The sequence below is a fragment of the Hyla sarda genome, chromosome 4 (genome assembly GCF_029499605.1).
Source record: "Hyla sarda isolate aHylSar1 chromosome 4, aHylSar1.hap1, whole genome shotgun sequence".
In the NCBI taxonomy this organism is placed as follows: Eukaryota; Metazoa; Chordata; class Amphibia; order Anura; family Hylidae; genus Hyla; species Hyla sarda.
The window spans coordinates 415,184,689-415,208,559 of NC_079192.1; the positions used below are offsets into that span (position 1 = coordinate 415,184,689).

General features: G+C 45.7%; 2 protein-coding genes across 29 annotated transcripts in view; one reads left to right on the forward strand and one right to left on the reverse strand.

Annotated features, from left to right (window-relative positions):
* LOC130267707 (uncharacterized) overlaps positions 1–3,726 on the reverse strand; it is a 382,496-nt gene extending 378,770 nt beyond the window's left edge. For 17 of the 23 annotated variants that reach the window (XR_008843255.1, XR_008843253.1, XR_008843252.1 and 14 more), the window contains exon 1: positions 3,476–3,726. The gene's annotated coding sequence lies outside the window, so the exon portion shown is untranslated. Of the gene's footprint in view, positions 1–3,441 lie in introns of all 23 variants that reach the window. The other 6 variants (XM_056517803.1, XM_056517802.1, XM_056517798.1 and 3 more) reach the window with 3 other exon arrangements.
* Positions 1–23,871, forward strand: part of PTHLH (parathyroid hormone like hormone) — a 98,827-nt gene that overhangs the window by 62,975 nt on the left and 11,981 nt on the right. Inside the window, exon 1 of one of the 6 annotated variants that reach the window (XM_056517816.1) lies at positions 13,830–14,031. The exons of 4 other annotated variants lie outside the window; for them this stretch is intronic. The gene's annotated coding sequence lies outside the window, so the exon portion shown is untranslated. Of the gene's footprint in view, positions 1–13,829; positions 14,032–17,249; positions 17,620–23,871 lie in introns of those variants that run through there. One more of the 6 variants, XM_056517812.1, reaches the window with a different exon arrangement.

Consider the following 23,871-nt stretch of genomic DNA (forward strand, 5'->3'; position numbering starts at 1 on the left):
GGGAGATAGCAATAGTTCTGGTACACAGGGTATAAACACACAAGAACGCTTTCACTGGCACTAAGGCAACAAGATCCGGCAAGGGAGTGCAAGGGAGGAGACTAGATATAAGCAGGGAACAGGTGGGAACCAATTAAGCTAATTGGGCCAGGCACCAATCATTGGTGCACTGGCCCTTTAAGTCTCAGGGAGCTGGCGCGCGCGCGCCCTAGAGAGCGGAGCCGCGCGCGCCAGCACATGACCGCAGGAGACGGGAACGGGTAAGTGACCTGGGATGCGACTCGCAAGCGGGCGCGTCCCGCTGTGCGAATCGCATCCCCAACGGCCATGGCAGAGCAGCGCTCCCGGTCAGCGCTGACCGGGGAGCTGCAGGGAGAAGGACGCCGTGAGCGCTCCGGGGAGGAGCGGGGACCCGGAGCGCTAGGCGTAACAGTACCCCCCCCCTTAGGTCTCCCCTTCTCTTTATCGGGTAACTGCCTCCCCTGGGATGAGGACACCGGGAAAGGATGGAGGGATTCCTCAACGGCAGGCAGAACCGCAGGAGTAGGAATGGGGAGAGAGGGCAGAGGGCGGGACCTGGCACGGGGCAGTGTGACACCAGGACGAGGGCCATGAGGGGACACAGAAGCTTGCCTGATGGAACTGGGAGGGGGGGAGGGGCATTTCCTGAGGCAGGCAGAGTCCTTAATGACCTTAGGGGGACCAGATACAGGAGGAACCACAGAGTTACGGCAAGGGTTACTGGGAACCGGTTTTAGACAGTTCTTGGAACAAGAGGACCCCCAACTCTTGATCTCCCCAGTGGACCAATCCAGGGTTGGGGAATGAAGTTGAAGCCAGGGAAGTCCAAGGAGAATTTCCGAGGTGCAATTGGGGAGGACCAAAAGTTCAATCCTCTCGTGGTGAGATCCGATGCTCATAAGAAGGGGCTCCGTGCGGAAACGTATGGTACAGTCCACCCTGGCTCCGTTGACCGCGGAAATGTGGAGTGGCTTGACAAGACGGGTCACCGGAATCCGGAATTTATTCACAAAGGAGTCCCGAATAAAATTCCCAGAAGCTCCAGAGTCCAGGCAGGCCACGGCTGAGAGGGGAGAGCTGGCTGAAGTGGAAATCCGAACAGGTACCGTGAGACGTGGAGAAGCCGACTTGGCATCAAGAGACGCCACACCCACGAGAGCTGAGTGCGAGCGTGCGTTTCCCAGACGTGGAGGACGGATTGGGCAATCCACCAGAAAATGTTCAGTACTGGCACAGTACAAACAAAGATTCTCTTCCTTACGGCGATTCCTCTCTTCCAGGGTCAGGCGAGACCGATCCACTTGCATGGCCTCCTCGGCGGGAGGCCTAGGCGCAGATTGCAGTGGAGACTGTGGGAGAGGTGTCCAGAGATCTAAGTCCTTTTCCTGGCGGAGCTCTTGATGCCTCTCAGAAAAAACGCATGTCAATGCGAGTGGCTAGATGAATGAGTTCATGCAGGTTAGCAGGAGTCTCTCGTGCGGCCAGAACATCCTTAATGTTGCTGGATAGGCCTTTTTTAAAGGTCGCGCAGAGAGCCTCATTATTCCAGGATAGTTCAGAAGCAAGAGTACGGAATTGTATGGCGTACTCGCCAACGGAGGAATTACCCTGGACCAGGTTCAGCAGGGCAGTCTCAGCAGAAGAGGCTCGGGCAGGTTCCTCAAAGACACTTCGAATTTCCGAGAAGAAGGAGTGTACAGAGGCAGTGACAGGGTCATCGCGGTCCCAGAGCGGTGTGGCCCATGACAGGGCTTTTCCAGACAGAAGGCTGACTACGAAAGCCACCTTAGACCTTTCAGTAGGAAACTGATCCGACATCATCTCCAGATGCAGGGAACATTGGGAAAGGAAGCCACGGCAAAACTTAGAGTCCCCATTAAATTTGTCCGGCAAAGACAGGCGGAGGCTAGGAGTGGCCACTCGCTGCGGAAGAGGTGCAGGAGCTGGCGGAGGAGATGGTTGCTGCTGCTGTAGCTGAGACTGAATCTGCTGTAGCTGCGACTGGAGTTGCTGAGTCATGGTGGTCAAGTACGACAGCTGGTGATCTTGTTGGGCAATTTGTCGGGCTTGCTGGGCGACCAGTGTGGGGAGGTCGGCGACAACAGGCAGAGGAACTTCAGCGGGATCCATGGCCGGATCTACTGTCACGATGCCGGCTGGCAGGAGGTGGATCCTCTGTGCCAGAGAGGGATGGCGAGGACCGTGCTAGTGGACCGGTTCTAAGACACTACTGGTTTTCACCAGAGCCCGCCGCAAAGCGGGATGGTCTTGCTGCGGCGGTAGTGACCAGGTCGTATCCACTAGCAACGGCACCTCTCTGGCTGCTGAAGATAGGCGAGGTACAAGGGAGTAGGCAGAAGCAAAGTCGGACGTAGCAGAAGGTCGGGGGCAGGCGGCAAGGTTCGTAGTCAGGGGAGATAGCAATAGTTCTGGTACACAGGGTATAAACACACAAGAACGCTTTCACTGGCACTAAGGCAACAAGATCCGGCAAGGGAGTGCAAGGGAGGAGACTAGATATAAGCAGGGAACAGGTGGGAACCAATTAAGCTAATTGGGCCAGGCACCAATCATTGGTGCACTGGCCCTTTAAGTCTCAGGGAGCTGGCGCGCGCGCGCCCTAGAGAGCGGAGCCGCGCGCGCCAGCACATGACCGCAGGAGACGGGAATGGGTAAGTGACCTGGGATGCGACTCGCAAGCGGGCGCGTCCCGCTGTGCGAATCGCATCCCCAACGGCCATGGCAGAGCAGCGCTCCCGGTCAGCGCTGACCGGGGAGCTGCAGGGAGAAGGACGCCGTGAGCGCTCCGGGGAGGAGCGGGGACCCGGAGCGCTAGGCGTAACAGTTATATACATAATTCACCTCACATATATTCCCGACATATTGTTATATACATAATTCACCTCACATATATTCCCCACATACAGTTATATACATAATTCACCTCACATATATTCCCCACATATTGTTATATACATAATTCACCTCACATATATTCCCCACATATAGTTATATACATAATTCACCTCACATATATTCCCTACATATAGTTATATACATAATTCACCTCACATATATTCCCCACATACAGTTATATACATAATTCACCTCACATATATTCCCAAATACAGTTATATACATAATTCACCTCACATATATTCCCCACATATAGTTATATACATAATTCACCTCACATATATTCCCTACATAGTTATATACATAATTCACCTCACATATATTCCCTACATATAGTTATATACATAATTCACCTCACATATATTCCCTACATATAGTTATATACATAATTCACCTCACATATATTCCCTACATAGTTATATACATAATTCACCTCACATATATTCCCCTCATATAGTTATATCCATTATTTACCCCACGCATATAGTTATATTCATGAATTACCTCACATATAGATGTATACATAGTGATTCCTTACCACATAATTATATGTATACGGGAGTATTACCTCACACCACATACTTGGTAACCTGTAATCCACCTCAGGGTAAAGTCTGGGTCAGAGACGCACATACCCCAGCAACAGGGAAACTGTCATGTGACAGGACATGTGACCTAACACGCCCATGACCTCAGAGCACAAGATCCTGGCTGCTCTGGGGTGTTTCTATCAGATCTCTGCTGTAATGTTCATCCGGAGAAGCTGCAGCCTGGGTGGGGAGGAGCCTTATATAGGGGGTGGAGTTATGTGTGGAGAGTTACACAGTGACCCCACTAGCAGAATAGTGAGTACAGCTCTGGGGTATAATACAGGATATAACTCAGGATCAGTACAGGATAAGTAATGTAATGTATGTACACAGTGACCCCACTAGCAGAATAGTGAGTACAGCTCTGGGGTATAATACAGGATATAACTCAGGATCAGTACAGGATAAGTAATGTAATGTATGTACACAGTGACCTCACCAGCAGAATAGTGAGTACAGCTCTGGAGTATAATACAGGATATAACTCAGGATCAGTACAGGATAAGTAATGTAATGTAGGTACACAGTGACCTCACCAGCAGAATAGTGAGTACAGCTCTGGGGTATAATACAGGATATAAATTGAGATTTTCCTAGCTAATGTGACGGAAAATATAAGTTATATGAAGACAGGAGGCGAGTATCTTGCATTAAATCTTTCTTTTTAATGCCCATAGCAGAATTTTTTTAAAAAAAATTTTAAACTTATATCAATGAAAAAAAAAGTCTTCAAAACTACAACTCCCAGCAGCCCCCTGGACTCTCTTCACCCCTCCTAGCCCGACTGGCTCATATATAAAGGGCTGTCTGGGACATCTCCTCCTCTTTCTTTATGCGGCATCCAGCACAGCAGTCGCCAACGTGAAGTACCAGAACCGCCACTCGTGGAAGCTTCTTGACAACGTGGTCAACAGGACCGCCGTGACCTGAACGAACAGGAACAAAGCCCGATGAACAACAGATCAGGAACATATCAGCCTCCTTGCAGAAGGTGGAAGGATTCCTCTTCAATAACCTGGAAATAGAAAAGAACACCATGACAGGGTTGGGTCGGGAGGGAAGATACTCACCTCTTGTCTTCATATAACTTATATTTTCAGTCACATTAGCTAGGAAAATCTCGATTTATATATCAGACAGGAGGCTCATATCTTGCAAGTTTAAAGCTTAACAAGATAATGTAGAAATCACAAAACAGCCATAGAAACATGTTCCTCCGGACGAAAATAAAATTGACGGAAAGTCGTCTGGGATGACCAATCAGCGGCCAGCAGTAGATCCGATAGTGATCCACCTGACACAATAACCTTAGTAGCCATAGCCACTCTAGAAGAGTGGGCGCCAAACAAGGAGACATCAATCCCAGCCATCTCCATGGCCAAACGCACCCACCGAGCTAAAGTAGCCGAGGAGACCTGTAGATGAGGTTTGACATAAGATATGAGTAATTGAGTATGAGTAGGAGAACGGAGAGGTGCTGTACGCGTCTCATATTCTTGGAGACAGCGGACAACGCAAAGCCGGGGGTGAGCCGGAAAAAACGGATAAAAGACGGACTGGAGACCTGTCTTAGTCCTACGCACAACCGAAAATTGAACACCACCGGGCAAAAATTGTCGCCGAGAGATGTCCAAAGCTCGTACATCTGATACTCTTTTTATAGAGACCAGACATAAGAGAACAGTCAACTTAATAGAAAGGACTTTCAAGGAAAGATCATTATTGTCTTCCCATGAAGAAAACATATCCAGCACGCGGGAAACATCCCACGTAGCTTGATACTTAGGGCGAGGGGGACGTTTAAATTTTATTCCACGCAAGAGTCTGCACATTAACGGATGCTTGCCTACTGGCAAGGAATCCACAGGATAGTGGTAGGCAGAAATAGCGGAACTATACACATTTATGGAGCTATAGGATTTGCCCGCATCAAATGTAGTGGCTGAGTAATTAACCACTATCTGTACAGGTGCCTGAACAGGATTAATCTCCCGTTGATCACACCAACGAACCCAGAGTCCCCAGGCAGATCGATACGCCGATCTAGTCCCTGGGGCCCAGGCCAGGGCGAGGAGATCTCTAGACGATCTAGAAAGGTCATCACCTGATTCCGGGACCCCGAAACCAACCAAGCAAGGAGAGGCAGGTTGCCCTCCAGGACTAGAGGGTGAAGACCCTTGCTCGGATTCGTGAGTATGTGAGGCAGAGGGGGTAATATCCTGGGAAAATCTATCATCATCCCCAACAGCAGGGGAAATCACGGTTGAGTCGGCCACCATGGGGTGACCAACACCAATGTCGCCTTCTGCGTCAATATCTGGAGAAGAACTCTGGTGATCATTGGGAAGGGGGGAAACGCATAATGCGTGCCCTTCGGCCACCGTTGGCAGAAAGCGTCCACTGCCGATGCTTCTAGGTCCGGCCTCCAACTGTAGAACCGAGGTAATTGACGGTTGAGACGAGACGCAAAAAGATCCGTATGTAACGGACCCCAAAGGTCCCGCAGCCCCAGGAAAACTGACCGATCTAGTGTCCAGTCGCTGGAGTCGGCCAAATAACGGGAGTTCCAGTCTGCCATGGAGTTGGATACTCCAGGAATATATTCCGCAATAGGAATAAGGTCTCGGGACAGACAGAAATGCCAGAAATCGGACTCTATGTCCGCCAATATTCTGGATCTCGAACCCCCAAGGCGATTGATATATTGCACCGCCGCTATGTTGTCCATGCGTAAAAGTACGCAACATCTGGACGTTCGTGAAAGGAAGCTCTTGACAGCAAAGAACGCTGCCAGAAGTTCCAATGCGTTGATATGGAGAAGAGATTCTTCTTCTGACCATATCCCTCCTGTCGTGTCTTGTCCGCAACGGGCTCCCCAACCTTGACGGCTGGCATCTGACTCTATGATCACGTCCGGGCAAGAGTTGAAAAATGGTCTTGCCATTCCACTCCACCGCGTGACGGAGCCACCAACATAATTCCTCCACCGACTCCGGAGATAGAGGTACTTCGTCTGCGTACCGTAAGCCCTGCCGTAGGTGAAGGGTTTTGAGCTGTTGAAGGGCTCGATAGTGAAGCGGTGCTGGGAAGATCGCTTGAATGGAAGCCGACAATAAGCCGACTATGCGAGCGATCACCCTTGTTTAAGATAGCCCTGATTTCTTTGCGAATCAGGGCCAATTTGGTCTTGGGTAAACTTAGGACAGCCCTTCTGGTGTCCACCAAAAACCCCAAGAACTCCATCTCCTGCGCTGGCGATAGAACAGATTTCTTGTGGTTTATGAGGAAGCCTAGTTCCTCCAACAAAGAAACTGTCCACTGACAGTGCAGATTGGCTCGCTCATTGGAGCTGGCCATGATGAGTAAGTCGTCTAGATAAATTATCAGACGCACCCCTCTGCTCCTGAGAGCCGCCACAACGGGTTTCATCAACTTTGTGAAACACCAAGGGGCTGAGGACAGACCGAACGGAAGGCAAGTAAATTGCCATAGACGGTCCCCCCACCAGAACCTTAGGAACGGTTGGGATGACTGGTGCATAGGAACGGTGAGGCAGGCATCCTTCAGGTCTACCTTCACCAACCAGTCTCCTATGCATAGAAGGTCGCGTAGAAGATGGATACCTTCCATCTTGAAGTGACGATAAGTCACATGTTGGTTCAAATTTATTAGGTTTATTACGGGACGATACCCGCCATCCTTCTTCTTGACTAAGAAGAGGTTGCTGATAAACCCGGGAGACAAGGGATCGACCTCTTGTACTGCTTGTTTGTCCAATAATTCCTGGAACTCCTTGTCTATAAGAGCCCTGTTGAGGTTTGAAAACCGAATAGGTGTGGGAAGGAATTCCATATCCGGTAGAGACTGAAATTCTATTTGATAACCCGCTACCGTGTTCAATATCCAAGCGTCTGCCGTAATCATGGACCAGACGTGGGAAAAATATTTCAACCTGCCCCCCACCAAGGTGTGTGGAAGATATGGAGAATCTGTACTCACCAGTTGATGGCCGAGAACGTGGGTATCCTCTACCGCCACGACCTCTCCAAGGCCATCCACGGGGTGGAAAGAAGGGAGCGGGTTGTGCCACCGGTACGGGATATTGTTGTTGCGGAGGAACATAAGGCTGAGCGGGAGGTCTGGCATAGGGCCTAAAATAGTTGTCGCGGCCGGCAGATCGGCCTCTTCCTCTGCCGGCCTTGTGAAAAATCTTACTCCCAGTAGACTTCTTTAGGGAGTTCTGGGCCTTGTCAAGGCTTGTAAACAAACCGACAAATTTATTAATATTTTTTATAAGATCCTCACCAAACAGTAGGCCTTCTGCTGAAGGGCCGGGTTCGTTTTCAGCGAGATGTGAAAGCTGCGGTTCCAGCTTCATTAGTATGGATCTCCTGCGTTCGATGGAACATGTGGTGTTGGCCGTACCTAACATACAAATTGCACGCTGTTCCCAACCTCTGAGTTGGACTAAGTCCAGAGGATCATTAGAGGATGCTGCTTGCTCGGATAAATTTAGTATTTTGGTTAGTGGCCCTAGTAGATCTAAAATCCTGTCTTGGATGGTTTTGAACGAACGTTCTATCCCCTTTTTTGCATATTTGCCTGATCTGGTCAGATATTTCATGAGGATAGGGTCCACTTCTGGAGTATTGGCCACTTTTTTGTGCATATATGGCCTAGGGCATTCCGCTCTTAATTTGTTTCTGTTCACCCGGTCAAGTGACCGTCGGGTCCAGAATTCAATATAATTGGCCACTTAAGGGAAAAAGTGCCCAATCCCCTGAGTGGGGATGCGTGATGTCATCCGAGTTAAAGAAGGGTTGGCCTAATGTATCCAGGATGGCCTCACCTGGTACCTCCAGATCAGCGGCCGTAAGATCCGCCAGTAGGCCCACAAAAAGTCTTCAAAACTACAACTCCCAGCAGCCCCCTGGACTCTCTTCACCCCTCCTAGCCCGACTGGCTCATATATAAAGGGCTGTCTGGGACATCTCCTCCTCTTTCTTTATGCGGCATCCAGCACAGCAGTCGCCAACGTGAAGTACCAGAACCGCCACTCGTGGAAGCTTCTTGACAACGTGGTCAACAGGACCGCCGTGACCTGAACGAACAGGAACAAAGCCCGATGAACAACAGATCAGGAACATATCAGCCTCCTTGCAGAAGGTGGAAGGATTCCTCTGCAATAACCTGGAAATAGAAAAGAACACCATGACAGGGTTGGGTCGGGAGGGAAGATACTCACCTCTTGTCTTCATATAACTTATATTTTCAGTCACATTAGCTAGGAAAATCTCGATTTATATATCAGACAGGAGGCTCATATCTTGCAAGTTTAAAGCTTAACAAGATAATGTAGAAATCACAAAACAGCCATAGAAACATGTTCCTCCGGACGAAAATAAAATTGACGGAAAGTCGTCTGGGATGACCAATCAGCGGCCAGCAGTAGATCCGATAGTGATCCACCTGACACAATAACCTTAGTAGCCATAGCCACTCTAGAAGAGTGGGCGCCAAACAAGGAGACATCAATCCCAGCCATCTCCATGGCCAAACGCACCCACCGAGCTAAAGTAGCCGAGGAGACCTGTAGATGAGGTTTGACATAAGATATGAGTAATTGAGTATGAGTAGGAGAACGGAGAGGTGCTGTACGCGTCTCATATTCTTGGAGACAGCGGACAACGCAAAGCCGGGGGTGAGCCGGAAAAAACGGATAAAAGACGGACTGGAGACCTGTCTTAGTCCTACGCACAACCGAAAATTGAACACCACCGGGCAAAAATTGTCGCCGAGAGATGTCCAAAGCTCGTACATCTGATACTCTTTTTATAGAGACCAGACATAAGAGAACAGTCAACTTAATAGAAAGGACTTTCAAGGAAAGATCATTATTGTCTTCCCATGAAGAAAACATATCCAGCACGCGGGAAACATCCCACGTAGCTTGATACTTAGGGCGAGGGGGACGTTTAAATTTTATTCCACGCAAGAGTCTGCACATTAACGGATGCTTGCCTACTGGCAAGGAATCCACAGGATAGTGGTAGGCAGAAATAGCGGAACTATACACATTTATGGAGCTATAGGATTTGCCCGCATCAAATGTAGTGGCTGAGTAATTAACCACTATCTGTACAGGTGCCTGAACAGGATTAATCTCCCGTTGATCACACCAACGAACCCAGAGTCCCCAGGCAGATCGATACGCCGATCTAGTCCCTGGGGCCCAGGCCAGGGCGAGGAGATCTCTAGACGATCTAGAAAGGTCATCACCTGATTCCGGGACCCCGAAACCAACCAAGCAAGGAGAGGCAGGTTGCCCTCCAGGACTAGAGGGTGAAGACCCTTGCTCGGATTCGTGAGTATGTGAGGCAGAGGGGGTAATATCCTGGGAAAATCTATCATCATCCCCAACAGCAGGGGAAATCACGGTTGAGTCGGCCACCATGGGGTGACCAACACCAATGTCGCCTTCTGCGTCAATATCTGGAGAAGAACTCTGGTGATCATTGGAAAGGGGGGAAACGCATAATGCGTGCCCTTCGGCCACCGTTGGCAGAAAGCGTCCACTGCCGATGCTTCTAGGTCCGGCCTCCAACTGTAGAACCGAGGTAATTGACGGTTGAGACGAGACGCAAAAAGATCCGTATGTAACGGACCCCAAAGGTCCCGCAGCCCCAGGAAAACTGACCGATCTAGTGTCCAGTCGCTGGAGTCGGCCAAATAACGGGAGTTCCAGTCTGCCATGGAGTTGGATACTCCAGGAATATATTCCGCAATAGGAATAAGGTCTCGGGACAGACAGAAATGCCAGAAATCGGACTCTATGTCCGCCAATATTCTGGATCTCGAACCCCCAAGGCGATTGATATATTGCACCGCCGCTATGTTGTCCATGCGTAAAAGTACGCAACATCTGGACGTTCGTGAAAGGAAGCTCTTGACAGCAAAGAACGCTGCCAGAAGTTCCAATGCGTTGATATGGAGAAGAGATTCTTCTTCTGACCATATCCCTCCTGTCGTGTCTTGTCCGCAACGGGCTCCCCAACCTTGACGGCTGGCATCTGACTCTATGATCACGTCCGGGCAAGAGTTGAAAAATGGTCTTGCCATTCCACTCCACCGCGTGACGGAGCCACCAACATAATTCCTCCACCGACTCCGGAGATAGAGGTACTTCGTCTGCGTACCGTAAGCCCTGCCGTAGGTGAAGGGTTTTGAGCTGTTGAAGGGCTCGATAGTGAAGCGGTGCTGGGAAGATCGCTTGAATGGAAGCCGACAATAAGCCGACTATGCGAGCGATCACCCTTGTTTAAGATAGCCCTGATTTCTTTGCGAATCAGGGCCAATTTGGTCTTGGGTAAACTTAGGACAGCCCTTCTGGTGTCCACCAAAAACCCCAAGAACTCCATCTCCTGCGCTGGCGATAGAACAGATTTCTTGTGGTTTATGAGGAAGCCTAGTTCCTCCAACAAAGAAACTGTCCACTGACAGTGCAGATTGGCTCGCTCATTGGAGCTGGCCATGATGAGTAAGTCGTCTAGATAAATTATCAGTCGCACCCCTCTGCTCCTGAGAGCCGCCACAACGGGTTTCATCAACTTTGTGAAACACCAAGGGGCTGAGGACAGACCGAACTGAAGGCAAGTAAATTGCCATAGACGGTCCCCCCACCAGAACCTTAGGAACGGTTGGGATGACTGGTGCATAGGAACGGTGAGGCAGGCATCCTTCAGGTCTACCTTCACCAACCAGTCTCCTATGCATAGAAGGTCGCGTAGAAGATGGATACCTTCCATCTTGAAGTGACGATAAGTCACATGTTGGTTCAAATTTATTAGGTTTATTACGGGACGATACCCGCCATCCTTCTTCTTGACTAAGAAGAGGTTGCTGATAAACCCGGGAGACAAGGGATCGACCTCTTGTACTGCTTGTTTGTCCAATAATTCCTGGAACTCCTTGTCTATAAGAGCCCTGTTGAGGTTTGAAAACCGAATAGGTGTGGGAAGGAATTCCATATCCGGTAGAGACTGAAATTCTATTTGATAACCCGCTACCGTGTTCAATATCCAAGCGTCTGCCGTAATCATGGACCAGACGTGGGAAAAATATTTCAACCTGCCCCCCACCAAGGTGTGTGGAAGATATGGAGAATCTGTACTCACCAGTTGATGGCCGAGAACGTGGGTATCCTCTACCGCCACGACCTCTCCAAGGCCATCCACGGGGTGGAAAGAAGGGAGCGGGTTGTGCCACCGGTACGGGATATTGTTGTTGCGGAGGAACATAAGGCTGAGCGGGAGGTCTGGCATAGGGCCTAAAATAGTTGTCGCGGCCGGCAGATCGGCCTCTTCCTCTGCCGGCCTTGTGAAAAATCTTACTCCCAGTAGACTTCTTTAGGGAGTTCTGGGCCTTGTCAAGGCTTGTAAACAAACCAACAAATTTATTAATATTTTTTATAAGATCCTCACCAAACAGTAGGCCTTCTGCTGAAGGGCCGGGTTCGTTTTCAGCGAGATGTGAAAGCTGCGGTTCCAGCTTCATTAGTATGGATCTCCTGCGTTCGATGGAACATGTGGTGTTGGCCGTACCTAACATACAAATTGCACGCTGTTCCCAACCTCTGAGTTGGACTAAGTCCAGAGGATCATTAGAGGATGCTGCTTGCTCGGATAAATTTAGTATTTTGGTTAGTGGCCCTAGTAGATCTAAAATCCTGTCTTGGATGGTTTTGAACGAACGTTCTATCCCCTTTTTTGCATATTTGCCTGATCTGGTCAGATATTTCATGAGGATAGGGTCCACTTCTGGAGTATTGGCCACTTTTTTGTGCATATATGGCCTAGGGCATTCCGCTCTTAATTTGTTTCTGTTCACCCGGTCAAGTGACCGTCGGGTCCAGAATTCAATATAATTGGCCACTTAAGGGAAAAGGTGCCCAATCCCCTGAGTGGGGATGCGTGATGTCATCCGAGTTAAAGAAGGGTTGGCCTAATGTATCCAGGATGGCCTCACCTGGTACCTCCGGATCAGCGGCCGTAAGATCCGCCAGTAGGCCCACATCATTATGGTCAGTATCTGAATCTGAGCCGTCCGGCCCTACAGACTCATCAGCAGACTCCTCATCAGATGTTTCAAATGAGTCTGGCTTAGTCCGTCTGGCGGACTTCTGCCTCTTGTTGGAATACTCCCCGAGGCCAGGGGGTCGAATAGAATCATTTATTGATGCGGGGTGACAGGCCATGGTGGGTCCTGTCTGAGGCACTGATTGTACTTCCCCTGCTGGGGAGTCGGAAGTCACCGTAACGTGTTTACGTTTACAGAGAGCCTTGCCTGTCTTAGCCGCCTCTCCAGTAAGAGCTCGATGAGGCACATCAAGGGCGGCTGCAGAGGCCAGGGCCTCCTGTACAGACCTATGGATGAGGTCTTGTATCTGGGAAGCAGATAGTGTTTGGGGTGTTTCAGGGGTTAACAACTCCCTTACCACCGCAGCTTCAGAACTTTCTCCAGCCATCACAGTAAAATTATGAAATGAATAAAACAGTAAACAATAGATTCTGATGTAAACTGAAGGTGACTCAGAAGAGCTATATAAGAGCCCTGTATGGAAGGACAGTAATGCAAAAAGGAGGGTACCCTCTTATAGACTAGGGAGTATAGTCCTGTTAAAGGGGGGAACAAACACCCAGAGTGCCTCACCAAATACCTGCACACACTAATCTATTGCAGCCCGTCAGCTCCTAGCCTTCGCTCTCACCGCTCGCACCCGAATGGCGTTGGTGGGAGGAAGAGCGGTGAAGTCCTAGCGCTCAGAGCCGAAATCCCATGAGATTTCGGTCAAGAGCGACGTGATAGGCCAGCCGCCGAGCAGGACGCGTTGCTATAGGCGCACTGGAGGAGGATAACACGCCCCCTTCCCCTCCTCTTCGCGCGCTGGATTCCCGCGGCGGGAAGATGGAGAAGACGGCACGATGAAAGAAAAGGAAATAATTGAAAAAACATAGACTGAAAACACATTAAAGAACACTGATCACTTAACTGACTGCCATGAGCAAAAAGAAAGAGGAGGAGATGTCCCAGACAGCCCTTTATATATGAGCCAGTCGGGCTAGGAGGGGCGAAGAGAGTCCAGGGGGCTGCTGGGAGTTGTAGTTTTGAAGACTTTTTTTTTCATTGATATAAGTTTAAAAAATTGTTTTTAAAAAATTCTGCTATGGGCATTAAAAAGAAAGATTTAATGCAAGATATGAGCCTCCTGTCTGATATATAACTCAGGATCAGTACAGGATAAGTAATGTAATGTATGTACACAGTAACCTCACCAGCAGAATAGTGACTACAGCTCTGGGGTATAATACAGGATATAACTCAGGATAAGTACAGGATAAGTAATGTAATGTATGTACACAGTGATCTCTCCAGCAGAATAGTGAGTACAGCTCTGGAGTATAATACAGGATATAACTCAGGATCAGTACAGGATAAGTAATGTAATGTATGTACACAGTGACTCAGCTTTTTCACTAGATTATATACTTATGGATGGTAAAATGCCGCACACATGCTTAAAGTTCACTTTTAGTAGATGCCGATCTGTTATACGTAACACGTGAATATTACGTTCTGTAAAGGAACATTAAAAAGTAACTACATTGAGTAACAAACTATAAAATGTCCTGTAATAATTCGCAGCGAGTTCGCAATGTGCTACTGTTGTGAGTGGCTTTGTGCCAGCGTGTATATTTTTTATTTCTTTTAATATTTAAGGTTTCTTTTATGGATTTTTTATGTACACGTGGTTGCAGCGCCTCGGAGCTGTGTGATATGATGGATTATTTTCGTTTTTTTTTGTCTGCACTCCGTGTCTGCTGTACTAGAGATGTCCTGAGAGATAAAGACTAAAATGTTCATATATTGGAACAGCAAGTCTCCATGTTATTTACTGCAGTCTCATCAGAACTGTGCAGCAGAATAAGGGACTGTTCACATGAGACCAGTATTATAATTGGCACATGGGGCCCTGTTGCAGATTATGCATCAGGGCCCAGAAGCTACAAGTTACGCCTCTGTTTACAGATAAGCTCTATAGGACCCTACCCTTAAAGGGGTACTCCACCCCTAAACAGGTTATCTCCTATCCAAAGAATAGGGAATAAGATGTCTGATCACGTGGGGTCCCGCCGCTGGGGACCCCTGCGATCTCCCTGCTGCACCCGGCGTTCGTTTAGAGCGCCGGGTGCAGCGCCAGAGCACCGTAGGCTAGTGACATCACAGCCTTGCCCCGCTCGTGACATCATGGCCATGCCCCCACAATGCAAGTCTATGGGAGGGGGCATGGCGGCCGTCACGCCCCCTCCCATAGACTTGCATTGAGGAAGCACGTCACGAGCGAGGCATGACCTGACGTCACAGGCCTCCGCCCCCCATCGCCAGTCATCCGGCACGGATTGAAGTTCGCTCCGTGCATTGGATGTCTGGGGAGCCGCAGCCGAGATCACGGGGGTAAGAGCATAAGATGTCTAAGGGCAGAGTACCCCTTTATTTTGGGACATTTCATTCTGGGACATTTATGTCAATGTCCGGTAATGGCCACCAGAGGTGGCCAGGAAGGCAAAAACAGCCTAGCAAGCTGTTATATGCAGTCCAACAAATAGATATAAACAAACCGGGCACCAATCCTCACAAAGAAAACAATTCAGTTGCTATTAGACTGTTGGTGTTGCTCATCTGTTTTGAAGGCAATAGATATAGATTACATCCAAAGTGAAATAAAATATGGGGCACTCACTGGTCTGAAGTTAATAAGTTTAATTGAATCCATTGACATTAGAGACGAGGACGTGCAGGAGGTGAAACGGCTCTTGCCTTACGACACCCCTGCTCCATCTTATTCCACAACCCTCCCCCCGCATTCTCAATCTTGATGTCTATGGATTTAAATAAAGTTTCCAGCTTCAAAACGGTGAGTGCCCCGTATTTTATTTCACTTTAGATGTAAGCTGTTATACACAGTTTGCATTACTTCCATAGAGGTTAATGGAAATTGCGTAAACAGCATTGAACCATGACCGACAATATTTCTGTAACTGTTGCGTCAATGGGAATTGCGCAAACTGCTGAAAACAGTCTGCTCGGCTATTTTCAGCTTCCTTACCATCCATGGCGGCCACAACACAGTCGGATGGAAACTTGGGGGTCCTCGTTCTCCAAGAGGTACGGCCTGCTAATATGATATCCTGTAGGCATGTCATAAATATTTTATATGAATAGCCACAATGTAATATTGCACAAGAACACCAAAAACAACAGATCTTGAGGGTTAAAAAATTAAAGGGGTATTCCAGGCAAAAACTTTTATATATATATCAACTGGCTCCAGAAAGTTAAACAGATTTGTAAATTACTTCTATTAAAAAAATCTTAATCCTTTCAGTACTTATGAGCTTCTGAAGGTACGGTTGTTCTTTTCTGTCTAAGTGCTCTCGATAACACCTGTCTCGGGAAACGCCCAGTTTAGAAGAGGTTTGCTATGGGGGTTTGCTTCTAAACTGGGCTTTTCCCGAGACAGGTGTCATCAGAGAGGAATTAGACAGAAAAGAACAACCTTCATTTCAGAAGCTCATAAGTACTGAAAGGATTAAGATTTTTTCATAGAAGTAATTTACAAATCTGTTTTTTATCTGTGCTATAAAAACATTGTCACATGAATTATGTGTTTTTGTTATACTTGTTTCATGCTTACTTTTCATGTACTCTTTTAAACTTTTTCTATACTTGCCTTTTTATTATTTGTATGCATATTTTTTATACTTACTTTTTATGTACTGTTTTATTTTTTTTACACATACTTTTATATATATACTGTACATACTTTTTTAATTTTTTTGTACATTTTTATGCTTACTTTTTATGCACTCTTTTATACTATTTTATACTTTCATTTTTTATTACTATTATTATTAATAATAATTACAATTTGTATAAATCTTTTAAATTATTATTATTTATCTAGCACCAATAGATTCCACAGATTCCAGATACAATAGATTCCAGATTCAGTCCCATCTCAACATCAAGTCCCATTCCCAGCAGATGGGATTTTCTCGCTTACTACCATAAAGGCGACGAATCGAAAAAATCAGCCATGGCGGTAATAACTATTACCAGAAAGAGAAATTTGCCACTTATTTTTCCCTGAATACCTTCGCATCCCCATAAATCCGCCCACACCAAAATTCCAATGTATCCTGCATTTCAGAGGCGATCCCCGGATGCCGGAGTGACATTACTGTGAAATTTTCAGATACCTTCATGGAGTGAATGGAATAATCCTTAAAGGGGTCAGCCATCCCCGTGCCGTGCGATGCTCTTATAAGGGAATGTCACTTTTCCTTTTTTCCGAATGCACATTCTTCACATCACAAGAAACCTTTATTGAAGTGCATACGTTCTTTTAAGGAAGGGAAGGGAAAGGTGTGTGTGAGTGTGGGGGGGGGGGGGGTCCTTATGAAAACCTTTAAGACTCTTTTATATGGCTAGGCTCTTTTTAGACCTGTGGTACAGTGGTTATATTGTTGGTCTTAAGAACACACGCTTGTGGTTGTGTTCTATCCCCAGCCACTTTGCAGCGTGACCACCCATCTGCCACAGGCAGCAAGTTTGTGGGAAGTTCTGCAAAGTAGTTGTGGTGCGGTGGAGGGCGGCTGCTGAGGCAGGACTGGCTGTAAGAACTCGCTCCCCCTGGAGAAGACCCACCTAAGGAGACGAGAAGGGTGTAAGTGTGACAGGTGAGCCCCTCGCACACTCCCCCTCTTTTTGCACCAGCTCCATACACTATGTAAGCAGTGCTGAAAGGGGAGGTAGGTCACATGTCCCAACATCAATGAACCAAGCATGACTGCTTGAAAAGGGGAATGTGGCTTATGATGTCACAGTTTTGTCTTTATTAAGAGCTCACTGAGAAGGAATCCAGTTCTCCTCAAACACAGCCAAAGGACACAGCTCCTTCCTGGAGTCCTGCGCGGCTGCATCATATCGGTGCTGGGATTACTACACACAGGACTCGAAGAGGAGCAGAGCAGAGGTAAGTGCACCAGATTCTACCCTGCAAGTGGGCTGCATGCTGGGGGGAGTAGTAGAAGGCAACTACCCCTGCATCTAGGGGGAATAGTGAAGAACTACCCCTACATCTAGGGGGAATAGTGGAGAACTACCCCTGCATCTAGGGGGAATAGTGGAAAACTACCCCTGCATCTAGGGGGAGTAGTGGAGAACTACCCCTGCATCTAGAGGGAGTAGTGGAGAACTACCCCTGCATCTAGAGGGAGTAGTGGAAAACTACCCCTGCATCTAGAGGGAGTAGTGGAGAACTACCCATGCATCAAGAGGGAGTAGTGGAGAACTACCCCTGCATCTAGAGGGAGTAGTGGAGAACTACCCCTGCATCTAGGGGGAATTGTGGAAAACTACCCCTGCATCTAGAGGGAGTAGTGGAGAACTATCCATGCATGTCGGGGGAATAGTGGAAAACTACCCCTACATCTAGGGGGAATAGTGGAGAACTACCCCTTCACCTAGGGGGAATAGTGGAGAACTACCCCTGCATCTAGGGGGAGTAATGGAAAACTACCCCTGCATCTAGGGGGAATAGTGGAAAACTACCCCTGCATCTAGAGGGAGTAGTGGAGAACTACCCCTGCATCTAGGGGGAATAGTGGAAAACTACCCCTGCATCTGTATCTAGGGGGAATAGTGGAGAACTACCCCTGCATCTAGGGTAAATAGTGGAGAACTACCCCTGCATCTAGGGGTACTAGTGGAGAACTACCCCTGCATCTAGGGGGAGTAGTGGAGAACTACACCTACATCTAGGGGGAGTAGTGGAGAACTACCCCTGCATCTAAGGGGTATAGTGGAGAACTACCCCTGCATCTAGGGGGAGTAGTGGAGAACTACCCCTGCATCTAAGGGGAATAGTGGAGAACTACCTCTGCATCAAGAGGGAGTAGTGGAGAACTACCCCTGCATCTAGAGGAAGAAGTGGAGAACTACCCCTGCATCTAGGGGGAATACTGGAGAACTACCCCTGCATCTAGAGGGAGTAGTGGAAAACTACCCCTGAATCTAGGAGGAGTAGTGGAGAACTACCCCTGCATCTAGGGGGAGTAGTGGAGAACTAACTCTGCATCTAGGGTGAGTAGTGGAGAACTACCCCTGCATCTAGAGGGAGTAGTGGAGAACTACCCCTGCATCTAGGGGGAGTAGTGGAGAACTACCCCTGCATCTAGGGGGAGTAGTGGAGAACTAACTCTGCATCTAGGGGGAGTAGTGGAGAACTAACTCTGCATCTAGGGGGAGTAGTGGAGAACTACCCCTGCATCTAGGGGGAGTAGTGAAGAACTACCCCTGCATCTAGAGGGAGTAGTGGAGAACTACCCCTGCATCTATGGGGAGTAGTGGAGAACTACCCCTGCATCTAGAGGGAGCAGTGGAGAACTACCCCTGCATCTAGGGGGAATAGTGGAGAACTACCCCTACATCTAGGGGGAATAGTGGAGAACTACCCCTACATCTAGGGGGAATAGTGGAGAACTACCCCTACATCTAGGGGGAATAGTGGAGAACTACCCCTACATCTAGGGGGAATAGTGGAGAACTACCCCTGCATCTAGGGGGAATAGTGGAGAACTACCCCTGCATCTAAGGGAGTAGTGGAGAACTACACCTGCATCTAGGGGGAGTAGTGGAGAACTACCCCTGCATCAAGAGGGAGTAGTGGAGAACTACCCCTACATCTAGGGGGAGTAGTGGAGAACTACCCCTGCATCTAGAGGGAATAGGGGAGGAGAGTAAATTCTGCACTTTTTGGCTTTCACATGAGTGACTATAAATAACAAAGTCATGGTGACATTTATGAATGGAAGTTGATTATGATATGATTGTTACATTGTCATAAGTGTATTATGTGCCCTTCAATGGCAGTGACAGTCTAAGTATAATGCAAGTGTAAAGTATAAGTGACAGTATAAGTATAATATAAGTGTAAGGAATAAGTGACAGTATAAGTGACAGTATAAGTATAATGTAAGTGTAAAGTATAAGTGACAATATAAGTATAATATAAGTGTAAAGTGTAAGTGACAGTATAAGTATAATATAAGTGTAAAGTATAAGTGACAGTATAAGTATAATATAAGTGTAAAGTATAAGTGACAGTATAAGTATAATATAAGTGTAAAGTGTAAGTGACAGTATAAGTATAATATAAGTGTAAAGTATAAGTGACAGTATAAGTATAATATAAGTGTAAAGTATAAGTGACAGTATAAGTATAATATAAGTGTAAAGTATAAGTATAATATAAGTAAAGTATAAGTGACAGTTTAAGTATAATATAAGTGTAAAGTGTAAGTGACAGTATAAGTATAATATAAGTGTAAAGTATAAATGACAGTATAAGTATAAGTGTAAAGTATAAGTGACAGTATAAGTATAATATAAGTGTAAAGTATAAGTGACAGTATAAGTATAATATAAGTGTAAAGTATAAGTGACAGTATAAGTATAATATAAGTGTAAAGTATAAGTGACAGTATAAGTATAATATAAGTGTAAAGTATAAGGGACAGTATAAGTATAATAAGTGTAAAGTGTAAGTGACAGTATAAGTATAAGTGTAAAGTATAAGTGACAGTATAAGTATAATATAAGTGTAAAGAATAAGTGACAGTATAAGTGACAGTATAAGTATAATATAAGTGTAAAGTATAAGAGACAGTCTAAGTATAATATAAGTGTAAAGTATAAGTGACAGTATAAGTATAATATAAGTGTAAAGAATAAGTGACAGTATAAGTGTAAAGTATAAGTATAATATAAGTGTAAAGTATAAGTATAATGTAAGTGTAAAGTATAAGTGTAAAGTATAAGTGACAGTATAAGTATAATATAAGTGTAAAGTATAAGTGACAGTATAAGTATAATATAAGTGTAAAGTATAAGTGACAGTCTAAGTATAATATAAGTGTAAAGTATAAGTGACAGTATAAGTATAATATAAGTGTAAAGTATAAGTGACAGTCTAAGTATAATATAAGTGTAAAGAATAAGTGACAGTATAAGTATAATATAAGTGTAAAGTATAAGTGACAGTATAAGTATAATATAAGTGTAAAGTATAAGTGACAGTATAAGTATAATATAAGTGTAAAGTATAAGTGACAGTATAAGTATAAGTGTAAAGTATAAGTATAATATAAGTGTAAAGTATAAGTGACAGTATAAGTATAATATAAGTGTAAAGTGTAACTTAGTGGAAATACATGTTATTGTTTAAGAAGTGTATAGAAAGGTTGTAAAACTTAGTTGGAATATGCTAAATATCTATCTATCTCATATCTATCTATCTATCTCATATTTATCTATCTAACGCATGTCTATCCCATATCTGTCTATCTATCTATCTATCTCATATCTATCTATCTATCTAATATTTATCTCATATCTATCTATCTATCTAATATCTATCTCATATCTATGTATCTCATATATATCTATCTCATATCTATCTATCTCATATCTATCTATCTCATATCTATATATCTATCTATCTTATATCTATCTATCTATCTCATATCTATCTATCTATCTAATATTTATCTCATATCTATCTATCTATCTAATATCTATCCCATATCTATCTATCTCATATATATCTATCTCATATCTATCTATCTCATATCTATCTATCTCATATCTATCTATCTATCTTATATCTATCTCATATCTATCTATCTATCTCCTATCTATCTAATATCTATCTCATATCTATCTATCTATCTCATATCTATCTATCTCATATCTATCTATCTCATATCTATCTATCTATTTAATATATATCTATCTCATATCTATCTATCTATCTCATATCTATCTATCTATCTATCTATTTAATATCTATCTCACATCTATCTATCTATCTATCTATCTATTTAATATCTATCTATCTCATATCTATCTATCTATCTATCTCATATCTATCTATCTCATATCTATCTATCTATCTATCTCATATCTATCTATCTATCTATCTCATATCTATCTATCTCATATCTATCTATCTATCTATCTCATATCTATCTATCTCATATCTATCTATCTCATATCTATCTATCTATCTATCTATCTATCTCATATCTATCTATCTCATATCTATCTATCTCATATCTATCTATCTATCTATCTATTTCATATCTATCTATCTATCTCATATCTATCTATCTCATATCTATCTATCTCATATCTATCTATCTATCTCATATCTATCTATCTATCTATTTCATATCTATCTATCTCATATCTATCTATCTCATATCTATCTATCTCATATCTATCTATCTCATATCTATCTATCTCATATCTATCTATCTATCTATCTATCTATCTCATATCTATCTATCTCATATCTATCTATCTCATATCTATCTATAAGCACACACATGTCCACACAGACTCACATTTGTTTCTAAGCAACTTTATGACTTTTTCTACGTTCCCATGAGTTGCCCCGTTCCGTCCCGTCTGCTGTCAGGTGCGGCAGTTCCTGCAGTGTATTTGGGGTCAGGAATCGAGCCGTCTGCCCCCTCTCACCTCCCCGTGGAACGTGCACAAACCTCAGTCTGATCCCGTTCCATATGCAGTCGGCATCCAAAACCCACCAGTTTTCCGAGCTAAAATAATCATTGTTTTTCATGCGGAGATTATAGAAATATTTCACCGGACTCCCCCACAAGTCTAAAATCCCTCCGTGAAAAATGGATGATCGCTGCCGAGAGTTCTCCAACATTCACCGATAGGCTGGGCTGTGGAGGATAGGAGTTGTTGTACGTCTTTCATAGGGAACATATTGGTTTATATTCAATAAGTAGCATTTTTGGGTTGAAAGTTGGGATCAGGAAGTCACAAGAAAAACTAGGGAAATCATGGCTGCAGAATTGCCCTTCCTTTGGGCTTAGAGCAGTGTTTCCCAACCAGGGTGCCTCCAGCTGTTGCAAAACTACAACTCCCAGCATGCACAGACAGCCTCCAACATTTAGGAGAGGGGAAAACCACCAGTGAAGGAAACCTGTAGGGAAACCATGGCTGGAGGTTTGTCCTTCTCTTGGGCTTAGAGCAGTGTTTCCCAAGCAGTGTGCCTCCAGCTGTGGCAAAACTACAACTCCCAGCATGCCTGGACACCCCCTTAAAGGCCCTGTCTATTCTTGTGTAAATAAGATTTAATTAGACACTGTCACCAGTGACATGTTGTAGAGACTTGAAAAGTGAAAAGTTTTGATCGATCAGGATCATACCAGTGTTTTCCAACCAGGGTGCCTCCAGCTGTTGCAAAACTACAATTCCAAGCATGCCCGGACAGCCTCCAGCACTTAGGAGAGGGGGAAAACCCCAGTGGAGGAAACCTCTAGGGAAACCATGGCTGGAGGATTGTTCTTCCCTTGGGCTTGGAGTGGTGTTTCCCAATCAGGGTGTCTCCAGCTGTGGCAAAACTACAACTCCCAGCATGCCCGGACAGCCTCCAGCACTTAGGAGAGGGGAAAAACCCCAGATGAGGAAACCTCTAGGAAAGCCATGGTTGGAGGATTGCCCTTCCCTTGGGCTCAGAGCAGTGTTGCCCAACCAGGGTGCCTCCAGCTTTTGGAAAACTACAACTTCCAGCATGCCCGGACAGCCGAAGGCTGTCCGGGCATGCTGGGAGTTGTAGTTTTGCAACAGCAGGAGGCACCCTGGTTGGTAATACACTGGATTAGACCCTGATCGATTAAAACTTTTCAAGTCTCCACAACATGTCAATGGTTTTTTTAAAGTGACAGTGTCCAATTTAGTCTTATTCACACAAGAATAGACAGGTCCTTTAAGGGGGTGTCCGGGCATGCTGGGAGTAAAAGTTTTGCCGCAGCTGGGTTATGGGGGGGGGGGGGCACAATACGAGGTTTTATCAATGGGTTAGTCTGGATGGGGTATTCATAGACATTAATTGACATTGACATTAATTCTCCGTTGTTTGGTTCAGCACTGGTTGCCCCTATGACAATTATGGTGGTCTTTGTACTGGTGATGCTGGTATATATAACTATTGCCAAGGGGGAGGGGCAGGGTACTTAGTTTAGGTCCAATGTCTCCCTAGTCAGGACAAAGTAAGGTTCGCGAAAGATTCCCCTACAGTAAAGAGTAATAATGAAGCTCTCTTTGTCGAACATGCTGCAAGGGCGCCCCCAATGGGCATTAAATCAGAACAATTTAGGAAAGCACCGGCCGTAGGAAGAAATGGCCATAAAAC